The following is a 13,226-nucleotide window of genomic DNA, read 5'->3' as shown; positions in this document are numbered from 1 at the left end:
TAATCATGAGGAGGAGGGAGAGAAACACCAGCATGTGTTGAAGATTTAGGATATGCTGGGTATTAATGCTTCTATATTTCAGTAGTTTCACAATAATCCAAGTGTATGGATACTGATATTCTATTTCATAGATGCAGAAACTAAAGTTTGCAGATGGCTCAGACAGTAAAGAATCTGCTTGCATCGTGGGAGACCCGGGTTTGATCCCTGGTTTGGGAAGATTCCCTAGAGAAGGGAATGACAACCCACTCCAGTATTCTTGCCTGGAGAATCCCATGGACAGAAGAGCCGGGCAGGCTACAGTCTAGGGAGTTCACAAAGATTTGGACATGACTAAGCAACTAACACTTTCACTTTCAAAGTTTGCAGAAGACATGGAATGTTCCATGAGTCGGTGACAAAACCAGGGCTCAAGTCCACAGCTGATTCCCAAGCCCGGGCTATTATATGCAGTCAGCTGGATGGGCAGCCACAGGGGAGGTCAGGGAGAGCATGGCCCCTTCTTCAAGGAGTCGTTCCTCCCTGGGTGGCCCTGCCTGAGTGGCTGCACAGCCTGACATTCCAGCCCTGTGTGCACCATGCTCAAGAAAGCCAGCAACAGGAGAAACACCAAGCGGTGCCTGGCAGTGTGGACATGTGCCCCAACCTTCAGGTCCATGCATCCCTAGCATAGTTATCACTGGCAATGGGAGGCTGCCAAATCCCAGACCTCACCTCCACTGCCTACCCCGCTTCTGGTTCAGCCTATCCCTGCTGTTCAAGCCCCAGGGAGGCTGGATAATGAGCAGAGTGTCCTTCTGGCCAACTGCTGCTCAGAGTGTGGACCCCAGGCCAGCGGCCGGGCAGCCCCGGGAGCATCTCAGACTCTACAGGCATACCTGCAACCTTTGGAGTCAGACCTGTCATTGGAAGAGATGACTCAGATGTACACTCAAGTTGAGAGGCACTGGCCCAGCCCACAACATAGATCCTTTTTCCCATCAGCTGCACATGGCCAGCACTCCTCTTTCTCCTGTAGAAACCTGGTCTCAAGTGAGTTTTAAGTCACTGTATTACCTCTCCCAACAACATTAGCCTTTTAACAGCTTGATCCTCAGCAAAAGGAATTCCAGGGGTGGGTGGGCAGCCTGCTCTACACCCTGCAATCACACCATGCTTGCAACCGCCAAACCATCACCACAGAAAGCTGGCCAAGTTTTTCCAGCAATGAACTATGTCTTCTCCACGCTATGATCACAGACCAGTTTGGGGGACAAAATAAGTATTTCAGGTAGCCAGATTACAAGCCATTGTGATTTGTGCAAGTCTGTCTTCTCTAGGATAATACATTGAGCAAGAAATTTCAGCAAAGAACACACTTTACCAAGCTCTAATTGTTCTCCAAAGTAAGCAATAACTCTTAGCAAGAGGAGCAATGATGGTAGGAAAAGGTACGACGTGGGTGGGAAGGGGTCTTTTGAAAGAATGCCTCGAGGGGGTGTTATGAGTCATGATATCCATGCTTAGGATGAATCCTTATATATTTAGAAATGAACCCACTCTCAGATGTCAACAACAGACACATCATTATCCTACTGTCACTGGAAACATTTAGGGGCAAAAGAAAAAAATATTGGGGGATGAAACAGTACAATAGCTAATGAGGCCTTATAATTAAAGGATATCTTTGCTCAAGGGAAAAGAACATATCACATCATTTCTCAAAGGTAATAGCTAAGTAAAAGGTTCTTGGTCTGTTTTGAATTATATATATAAAAGGAAAATTATAAAATGGCAATCCACTCCAGTATTCTTGACTGGAAAATTCCATGGACAGGGGAGCCAATTGGGCTTCAGTCCATAGCGTCGCAAAGAGTCAGACACAATTGCCTCTTCTATCAGCCTTTAATGCTTGTCATCCTACTTGATGTTGGGCTTCTCTGTGACAATCCACTTGGAAAGAAGCAAAACTGAAAACTGAACCATGGCCAGCTTACAAAGCCTGAGTTTTGATTTTCTACAGAATCTCACTGAACTTCTTAAAATGACTCAGAACTATCATCAACACTATAAAATGAGAAATAGGACTTCCCTGGTAGTCCAGGGGTTGAGGATCTGCCTGCCAATGCAGCGGACATGGGTTCGATCCCTGATCCAGGAGGATCCCCCATGCCCTGAGGCAATTAAGACCAAGTGCCACAACTACTGAAGCCCGAGCTTCACAACTAGAGAAAGCCCACATAGTGACCAAGACCCAGCACTGCCAAAAACAGATAAATACATTTTAAAAATAAAAATTTTCTGGGCTCCAAAATCACTGTAGATGGTGATTGCAGCCCTGAAATTAAAAGACGCTTACTCCTTGGAAGGAAAGTTATGACCAACTAGACAGCATATTGAAAAGCAGAGACATTACTTTGCTGACAAAGGTCCATCTAGTCAAGGCTATGGTTTTTCCAGTAGTCATGTATGGATGTGAGAGTTGGACTATAAAGAAAGCTGAATGCCGAAGAATTGATGTTTTTGAACTGTGGTGTTGGAGAAGACTCTTGAGAGTCCCTTGGACTGCGAGGAGATCCGACCAGTCCATCCTAAATATTCAGTCCTGAATATTCATTGGAGGGACTGATGCTGAAGCTGAAACTCCAATACTTTGGCCACCTGATGCAAAGAGCTGACTCATTTGAAAAGACCCTGATGCTGGGAAAGATTGAGGGCAGGAGGAGAAGGGGGCAGCAGAGGATGAGATGGTTGGATGGCATCACCGACTCAATGGACATGGGTTTGGGTGGACTCCAGGAGTTGGTGATGGACAGGGAGGCCTGGCATGCTGCGGTTCATGGGGTCACAAAGAATCAGACACGACTGAGTGACTGAACTGAAAAATAAATAGTTTTATATGAACATACACATCTCTCAAGCTTTGAATGATCATTGTTGCTGTTCAGTTGCTCATTCATGCCTGGTTCTTTGCGACCCCATGAACTTATAGCACACCAGGCTTCCCTGTCCCTCACCATCTCCCAGAGTTTGTTCAAACTCATGTCCACTGAGTCGGTGATGCCATCCAACCATCTCATCCTCTGCTGCCCCCTTCTCCTCCTGCCCTCAGTCTTTCCCAGCATGAGGGTCTTTTCTAATGAGCCGGCTCTTCTCATCAGGTTGCCAAAGTACTGGAGCTTCAGCTTCAGCATCAGTCCTTCCAATGTATATTCAGAGTTGATTTCCTTTAGGATTGACTGGCTTGATCTCCTTGCAGTCCAAGACACTCTCAAGTGTCTTCTCCAGGACCACAATTCAAAAGCATCAATTCTTCCATGCTCAGCCTTCTTTACGGTCCAACGCTCACATCTGTATATGACTACTAGAAAAACCGTAACTTAGACTATACAGACCTTTATCAGCAAAGTGACGTCTCTGCTTTTTAATACACTGTCTAGGTTTGTCATAGTTTTTCCTTCCAAGGAGTAAGTGTCTTTTAATTTTGCAACTGTAGTCACTGTCCACAGTGATTTTGGAGCCCAAGAAAATAAACTCTGTCACTGTTTCCACTGTTTCCCCATCTATTTGCCATGAAGTAATAGGACCAGAAGGCATGATCTTAGTTTTTTGAATGTTGAGTTTTAAGCCAACTTTTTTACTCTCCTCTTTCACCCTCATCAAGAGGCTCTTTAGTGCCTCTTTCTATGATTCAACAGATGTTGGCAATTTGATTTGAATAATCATAAAGTCAAACAAAATACATCTTGACAGTTTACTCTAAGTAGCACCCAAATGTACAACTGGAATGGAAACAGTTGATTATATTTGACTGTTTCAACAATATACTGCTTGTCTTCATCTACATCCCACTGTGTTTAAGAAAAAAGGGTGGGGAGAGATTTAGAACCACAGATCCCTAAGATGAAAGGAAAACAGCAATATGAAATTACCCAAGAGCAAAAACAAACAAACAGAAGAAAATTATCAGTAGTGATGAAATCTTGAGCTCACAGTGAAGTTTGCACACAAAACAGGTGATGAAGGTCTAAATACTTGCACAGTATAGCCATAAATCGGCTTCCAGTAACCAATAATCAAGAGGGAAATGGGATCCCATCCCAGTGTCCATATGTTTTGTTTTACTTTTAATGCCCCCAGTGAAGCACAATTATTTCAGGGACTAAAGGGACTTCTCAAATGGATCTTCTTAGGGGAACACTCTAGAACGTGATGGACAACATCCTGAGTGAGGAGCAGTTCTAAGCAAATGCCCACAGGGGCCATAAAGTTTCATAAACCAGAGCAGGGACAGATGGGAGCACCTCATGCGACATCATCACACAGCATCTCAGGCCAGCTCTGCAGCCAGACTCTGATGGAACCAATGCTGCACCCACTGAGTGCTCACCTGTGACCACGAGTCACAGGGTCAGGAGGCTACAAAACATCCCCGAGCTTCTGTTCCCTCTTCTAGAAAACAGGAGCCTCCCGTATGAGGTTGTAGTGAGGATGAAATGAGTTAATAGCTGAAAAGTGCTTAGACCAGTTTCTAGCCTAGGAAGTCTGTTAGCATTCAATTCACATGATAGATGCATAAAACTTGAGGTTCTTGCAACTTCCCTGATGGTTCAATGGGGAAAAAATCTGCCTGGCAATGCAGGAGACGTGGGTTTGACCCCTGATCGGGGAAGATTCCACGTGCCAAGGAGCAACTGAAGCCCCTGCACCACAACTACCGAGCCTGTGCTCCAGAGCCCGGGACCTGCAACTGCTGAGCTGGAGCACCCGGAAGCCCACAATCCACTGCAAGAGAAGCCACCACAGCAAGAAGCCTGTGCACCGCAGCAGAGCAGCCCCCGCTTACTGTAGCTAGAGAAAGCCTTCGCGCAGCAACGAAGACCCAGCTCAACCAAAAATAAAATAAACACATAAAACTTGAGGCTCTCAGGTCTAAAGTATTCATCTGTGAAGCCAGGTGTTATTCCTCTTGCTTCATCTCGTGAAGCAGATGTTGAAGAATTTTCTAAGACTCATTGCAGAGCTACCTCAAGGAAGAGGACGACAGCGCTTCTCAGCACTCATTCTTCTGAATGTTTCAATTCATACTCTAAGTGAACAAAAGTTCAGCTTTTCCACTAAACCCTCAGTATGTTCCAATTTGCAAGGGATACATGTTTTACTCCTGCATACGTACGGCTTTTGGTGTGTGAGGGACGTGTGTAAACTGAGCAGATACTCTAAGGAACTTTCTGCACATTTATTCGTACATTAAATACATGAATTCTATGCACTAGGTGTTCTCTATAGAAAGGAACAGAATGCTGTTCCTTATTTTATAGTCATAACTCAACTGAACCCTCTCCCTCTCCCCTCCTTTACATTGTATGTACTTTTTAAAAATGTATAGTTACCTCCTCAATAATTTCCTTTCATTCTTTCAGAGATGACAGTTGGGGGATTTTAGTCAATTTCCACCAGTCAAAAAGCATCCTTCGAAAGTCAGAGTGGGGCTTCCCTGGCGGTCTAGTGGTTAAAAATCCTCTTGCCAATGCAGGAGACACAGGTTAGATCCCTGGTCCGAGAAGATCCCACGTGCCTTGGAGCAACGAAGCCCATGCATCATAAATACTGAGCCCACGTGCCTAGAGCCTGCGGTCTGCAACAAGAGAAACCACAGCAAGCCTGTGCACCACCACGAGAGTAGCCCCCTCTTGTCGCAACTAGAGAAAAGCCCACACAGCAACCAAGACTCAGCACAGCCAACAATAAATAAATAAATCCTAAAAAAAAGAAAAAAGTCAGCTGATGTCACTCAAAGCCCCAGCCTGAGACAGATAATCTACTAGAACAAAGGAACTTTGGAGAGTTTCCTAAAGGAGATTTTTACAAAGACGTGAGCAGGGGTGACAGATAAGAGCATCTTAGAGCCCTTCCCACTCCGGACCTGATGGGCAAGGACAGGAAGCAGATACTGGAGCTGAGACAGAGCTGTGGCTACAGGAGCCAAACCCCTCAAGAAAAGCACTGAGATCCTGCATCGGCGGGGAATAGACACCCCTGCCTCACTCCCCTCCTGTCCTCGAGCACGTGCTTGTGTGCACGTCCCACTGGCCAGACTCTGCCAAGAACCCAAGCTCAAGGAATATGATGCTGCCCACTAAGGCCAGCTGCTTCAGGCCCATAGTGGGATGGAGAGTGGCTGGAGGGAGAGAGGGAAACCATTCAGGTCATGGAGGCTCGGGGCTACAGTCTGAAACAATTAGCAAACACATCTTAAACTGGCTAACCAAATCTGAGCCAGAGAAGAGACTCGCGGCCACAGAAAGGAGAAGCAGACTTCAGGACTAGCATCAACAACGCTCAAGAAAAATGACAGTTAATGGTCTAGAGTGGCGCTACTCAAAGTATGGTCCCCAGACTCATCCACGGAGCAACAAGGACAGAACCCGAGGGCGAGCGGGAGAAGCCTTCGTAACAATTGAAAAGAAAAAATTAGCATCTGTTGAATCTAATTTTTAAATGAGGCTTATATTTTGAGGACATCCCTGGTACCTCAAATGGTAAAGAATTTGCCTGCATGCAGAAGACCCAGGGTTCAATCCCCGTGTCAGGAAGATGCCCTGGCGAAAGAATTGGCAACCCACTGCAGTATTCTTGCCTGGAGAATCCCATGGACATAGGAGCCTGTGGGGCTACAGTTGATGGGATCGCAAAGATTCGGACATGACTGAGCAACTAACTTCTTTATTTTGGAAGTTTTTAGGCTTTATTTTTCAATTTATTTTTCTATGAATTTTTACTGAATTTTACAAAGGCAGTGGTCTGCGACAGTTTAGAAATGCTTGTTTTTAAAAAATGGGTCCTTTGTCACAGACACTTTGAGAGGCATGGTCTAAGCAGTGCTTCTCTAATCTTCATGTGCCCTTGGGTTGGGTGGTGGTTTGTGCAGCCTCAGGGACAGTAGGAGGCACACACAGGCCAGAGGGAATGACAAGAGAAGGGAGGAGAGCAGAGGCTAAGGCTGAGCACCGCCTGCCTGGGAGAGTCATAAAACGAGTTCAAACCACAGCATCCTAGCAGTGGGGGCAAGCCCAGCAGCCAGGGCAAGGTGTCAGCCCCGCCTGTCCTCAACACCAGGCCCTTTCAGGTCCAGCCCTGCCGAGGCCTGAGCAGAGCTGGGGACATGCCCTCGCCCTGAAACACAGGAATTTATAAAACGGCTGCCCTTCACCCAATCTCCCTGCCCTGCCCTCCCTCCGCAGTTAAGGCTATACTCTGTTCTCCTTGCACCCTGCCTGATGTCAGCCAGGCCCTGGGCTTTGCTCTCTCACCCTGATGCTACCTGCCCCCAGCTCTGCCCACCTGCACCCTCTGATAAGAGACGACAGCCTGAATTCACTCAGCCGGGACCTCCAGGATGTGGTGACACAGATCCTGAATCAGAAAGAGTACACTGCATCCTTCCACACCCCCCCGCAAGGCTCCGAGGCCCCAGTGTGCCCCCTTCATCTCGCCAGAGCTCCTGGGACTCCATGTGCTTAGAACCAGCCACGCGAGGATGGTGAGAGGATCCTGGGCCAGGGCAATCGTGAGAGGTAAGGGAAAGACCCCAGCGTTCACTCTGGTTATTCCAAGATGTTGAGAAACTGTGAAGGTAAACCTGCGATCTCATTGTTCAGGAAGCTTAAAGCTTATGGCTCAGAGCTCATCATGGGTAATGCACTGAGTCAGGAAATTCCACATGGCGGAGCGTCTACATTAGGGGTCTGAGAGTTAAAAAGGAGTGCAAATAGCACAGGAGCTTGCTGTTAAGTCAGAGAGACAAGGAGCATGAAGCAACTCATCTGCAGGCTAAACGCCAAGGAGACCTCGCGTGGAAGAGTGGCAGGAACGTGGATGGTGTGGAGGGGCGTGAAGTTGGGGCCCCCTGGTCTGGAGGGAGCTGCAGGGTCCCAGGAAGTAGGACATCCACACTGCCTGTATCTCAAATCCACATGGGAGCCAGGCTGGTGGGCAGGGCTGGAGCCAGGCAGGGAGCCTGGTCCCGATGGAGCCCTAACCCTCCCACCCAGCTCCTCAGGCCACTACTCTGGGGCCAGAGGGGTGGCCAGAGACCCACACAGCACCCCTCCTGAAGGCGGGCAGTGACCGCAGAAAAAGGAGGTGGTTTGATTTGATTCCTGTTTTTCTCTAAAAGAAGGAAATGCAATGGAAGAATGGAAAGGAAAGACAAAAGTGAAGAGAAACCACAGAAACAGGAGTAGGGAGAGGAGAGGTTTTGAGAAGCAAAGAGTAAAGGAAGATGCGTGGGGACACAGGGAGGCTCCAGGGCCACTGGTGGAAGGAGGGGCAGAGGCTCTGGGGTGGGAGTTCTGGGGGACAGCAGGCAGTGGAGAGGAGGGGCCGGGGCCAGGGCTCCCCCGAGACATTATATTTAACTCAAACTCTCATTGGAACCACTGTGAAGAATTCACGAAATTCAGTTTTTCCTTATATATGCTTGCCAATAATAGTAATAGGAAAACTGCCATGACTGAAAGCCAAAATATGCTTGAAATCATGAAAGTTTCACAAGGGAAGAAACAATTTTCAAGATTAGCTAAAGAATAAAAGAGGTTCTTTAAAAATTTTTTTTCCATTTACTGGGCATTTTTATGATTCTGTTGGCATTTAAAGATCTCTAACAGGCTGACCTCATTCCAGGAGGAGCTGGTCAGAAGCTTATATTTATTTGGGGGGTGGAGGATGTCAGGAAGCTCCAAGTAAGCTTTTCCATCAACACGTCCAATTCCACCGGGAATAACTGTGCCTTTTGTCATCACTGTATTGAGCTCTTCTTTATTCCCCAATAGGAAAGATTTTTTCCCAATTGCTTTACTGTTTTTCTAACTCTCAAAGTAATACATGTGCTCAGTGAAAAAATACAGATATAACAGCCAACATAAATTGAGTACTCATAGTGTGAGAGGCATAATTTTAAGAATTGTTCTCTTAACAAATTTTTATTTATTTAACTTTTGTCCATACCTTGCGGTATGTGGGATTTCAGTTCCCTGACCAGGGATCAAATCCACAATCCCTGCATTGGAAGAGGGAGTCTTAACCACTGGAACACTGGGGAAGTCCCTTTAAGAGTTTTTCTGTATTACATTATTAATTCCTCCCAACAACCTTATGAGGGTGGTTCTAGGTTCATCCCCAGGTCTCAGATGAAGAAACTGACTCCAAGACATTAACTAGAGGGCCCAGCATCACACAGCTAGAAAGTTCTGGAGCCAGATTTGCACCTGTGTAATAAGAGCGATGGATCTGAATCACATTGTAAATTGGATTCATAGAAGAAAGTAAAATTGACCAATAATCCCTCCATCCAGAGAAGGCACTGTTAGCATTTTAAATACCCTCTTGCCTGACTTTTTGCTTTGCTCATACACAGAGATAAAATGTCATCCTACCATACTATATATTCAGCATAACTAAAGTTTGATTATTTTTTCTTTACATTATAGCACAAACATCCATCAGATCAATAAAGACTCCCCCCTCTGTGGCAGCCTTCCTATGGTTGCCAATTAATCCATTCGATGCATCAATTCCCTTACTGGATGTGAGACTGCTATTTCCCGCATTATCTAATTATGAACAATGCTCCCAAGAATATCTTTGCTCAAACATTTTAGCATTTATCTCCTGCATTGGCAGCCAGGTTCTTTACCACTAGTGCCACCTGGGAAGCCAAACATTTTGAGCATTTACCTCCTTATTTTCTTAGGATCAATTTCTAGAAGTATTAGCTCCATGATGAAAACAGATAACAATTTGTTAAGTTGCAAATATTCTAGGAAGCTTCAGTCCTGAGCTTCCAGAACTTTACTGAGAATAGATCGATAGATCCTTCCCTCACTTGGAAGAGATAAGGCAGTGTAAGCTTATTGGAAGCCTAGACGAGGAGAGAGGGAGGGACGTCAATGACAACTTCTCTAAGTAATAGCAGTAATAGTCTACACCTGCAGTGCTTCACAAGAATCAACGCATGTTCACATAGATTGCTCATAAGCGTTTCCAGCCACAGCAGGGAGCCTCCACCACACACAGAGGAGACCCTGCCAGGATGCCGGGACCCCAGCCTGTCTGGGTTCTATGCCTCAGTCTCTTTCACACCCTGACCATCACCATGGGACCAAAGGCTGGCACAGCAGCCTAGACCCTTCCCAAGAAGCCAAGTGGCTCTCCTCTGGTCAATTCCCAGCCCCACTTAATTCCATCCCAGTACCTTGACATGCCATCTTCCTTATGTCTTCTTAACTGCATGGCCAACCCTCAAAGACACAGGACTAACCTTTTCTGGACAGCACTGAGGGCTTTGGTTCTTTTTATTTTTCTCTTGGCAGCAGGAGCCGTGACCCTTGGAGTTCTCGAGCAATGAGCCTCATTGTATATTCTCCATCCAGCTCTTTGAGAGACAAATTCCATGTGGGCTGACGGACAGCTGGAGGGTGTGGGGGGCCAGCCTTCTAGTGCCTCCTCCTGGACCATAGGCCTCCTCTTCTCATGGGAGGCCAAACCCTGGTATCACCCTTCCTGCCAAGAAAAACTGCTCTGACCACTCTGCAGCGGCTGTAATCCTGACACACAAGCAAATGCCAGAGTCACAATAGTACGTGACTCAGGGGGACCTGTAAGCATCACCAGTGAAGTCACAGTGACCTCTGTTCAGCACTTGATCATATTAACTTGTATTGGTAGCGAGTTTGGGAGAAAATTCCAGTAGGAAAGCGTTGCTCTTTTCTAGTACACTTTCCGTTCCTGCTTCTGATTCTTGGTTTATGTTGTCTGACTGTAGCCTACTGAATGTTTGGGGTGGAAACATATTTCACTCATTTTCTGTTATGTCTGTTTTACTTGTGGCGCTGGTTAAATGGGAACTAACAAATGTAAATGTTAGGGATATTTTAAAAATACAGAAGAGCTGTTCATGGTTAAAGCAAGACATATAACAAATGGGATAATATAAAAAGAACACTCTTGAAATTTTTCTTTCCATTTAACTCATCACATTTTGGGGATGAAGGGCCTTCCAGGACTTTTTAAGTCCACGGATAAAAAGAATAATATTATATGCTCCTTGACCTTAAGGACTCTTGAGAGTCCCTTGGACAGCAAGGAGATCAAACTAGTCAATCCTAAAGGAAATCAACCCTGAATATTCATTGGAAGGACTGATGCTGAAGCTGAAGCTCCAATACTCTGGCCACTTAATGTGAACCTGACTGTTTGGAAAAGACCCTGATGCTGGGAAAAATTGAGGGCAGGAGGAAAATGGAGCAGTTGAGGATGAGATGGTTGGATGGCATCACTGACTCAATGGACATGAGTTTGAGCAAACTCTGGGAGATAGTGAAGGACAAGGAAGCCTGGTGTGCTGCAATCCATGGGGTCAAAAAGAGTTGGACACAACTTAGCAACTGAAAAACAACAACAACAACTTTAAGGAGCTCACGATGTAATGGGCCTACATGACAGCATATATAGCAAGTGCCAGGGAAGGTTTCCAGCAGGTGATACCTGAGTTACCTGGGAAAGGAGGTAGCCAGAGCAGGTGTGGAGCAAAGGTATTCCTAAGTGCTAAGAAGAGCACCCAAACAAAGTCACACACAGGAAATGTCACAGAGGGTTTGAAAGTGAAAGTGTTAGTCACTCAATCATGTCCAACCCTGTAGACTGTAGCCTACCAGGCTTCTCAATCCATGGGATTCTCCAAGCAAGAACACTGGAGTGTGTTGCCATGCTCTCCCCGACGGGATCTTCCCAACCCAGGGATCAAACCAAAGTCTCTAACATCTCCGGCATTGGCAAGAAGGTTCTTTACCCGCTGAGCCATCAGGGAAGCCCCATGGAGTGTTCAGGGAATTACAAGTAGGTCCCTGCTGATGTGGCACGGAGTCTGTGGGAAAAAGCAGCATCTAGAAAAGAGACTAGTGAAAAGGCAGAAGCTAGATTGTGCTAGGGGTACGGGGAGGGGGAGCTTATATACCATCCCTAGAAATGTGGAGTTTATTCTGAAAGTAGCGGGGAACCATGAAAGAAATGTAAACAGGGAGAATGACATGTTTAAATCTTTGTTTTGCTCAGGAAACAATGAGAAAGATTGATGGGTTGATGGGTAAATGCCTGGAAAACCACCAACCTCAATCATTTCTACTGTTCCTACAGCTCCTCATCACATCTTTCTGCACCATGAATGCCTGCAGGACAAGGGGAGAGAGCCAAAAGCAGAGGCAGGGAGATGGGTTAGATGGCATCACAGGAAAGAGCTGTCAGAGGCTAACACGAGGGTCGTGGCAGTGCAGTATCAACGGAGGGAAGGAGTGGGACTCCAGGATATGAAGAAGCAAGACGCACATTTTGTCCGACATCGTAGCAAGGTGGTGGTGGTCACAGCTCCTCCCCTGGCTTTGCTATGCCACCCAAGGATGACAAGAAGAAGAAAGATGTCGGAAAGTCAGCCAAGAAAGACAAACATCCGGCGAACAAATCAAGGGGCAAGGCCAAAAAGAAGAAGCGGTCCAAAGGCAAATTTCGGGACAAACTCAATAACCTAGTCTTATTTGACAGAGCAACAGCTGACAAACTCTGTAAAGAATTTCCCAACCATAAGCTTATAACTCCAGTTGTCATCTCTGTGAGACCAAAGATCTGTGTGGTTTCCTGGCCAGGCCAGCCCTTCAGGACCTCCATAGTAAAGGACTTATTAAACTGGTTTCAAAGCACAGAGCTCAAGTAGTTTACACCCAAAACACCAAGGGTGGAGAGGCCCCAGCTGCTGGTAAAGATGCATGAATGGGTCCCACCAACTGCACATTTTGAAAAATAAAACTTCAAGAAGCCAGAGATAATAATTAAACAGTAAGAAGGGGTGGGAGGCGAAGTGCAGGAACATAGAAGAGACTCAGTGAGCAGCGTCCAGGTAAACTGGCTCCCGGAAAGAAGCCCTGATGTGTAACATTGGCCAATTCCTCTGGTGTAAACCACCCAGGGCTGGTGTCAGAGCTGGAAAGAGATACACGGTATCAGCTTTCACCATCTCAAGGAACCCCTGCAGGGCACAGAAGAGACAGCTTTGCCTTTAGAAAGCTTGCTTCCTTCTAGAGCAACAGCTGGGCTACATTTCCTGCCTCCTCAGTAGTTAGTCTGCGTCTTTGAAGCATTGTTTGGAGTTGAGTGACCTGGCCAGGATAAGTTATGCTTCAACTCTTACATGAATG

The 13,226-nt window shown here is 46.3% G+C and overlaps 1 pseudogene; it reads left to right on the top strand.

Annotated features, from left to right (window-relative positions):
• The first annotated feature begins 12,418 nt into the window (after positions 1–12,418).
• On the top strand, positions 12,419–12,837 carry LOC120881149 (annotated as a pseudogene).
• Positions 12,838–13,226: the final 389 nt, after the last annotated feature.

The sequence above is a fragment of the Oryx dammah genome, unplaced genomic scaffold (genome assembly GCF_014754425.2).
Source record: "Oryx dammah isolate SB20612 unplaced genomic scaffold, SCBI_Odam_1.1 HiC_scaffold_22, whole genome shotgun sequence".
Taxonomy (NCBI): domain Eukaryota; kingdom Metazoa; phylum Chordata; class Mammalia; order Artiodactyla; family Bovidae; genus Oryx; species Oryx dammah.
Note: the sequence above shows the minus strand (reverse complement) of the source record. Positions and strands in the feature narration are given on the sequence as shown.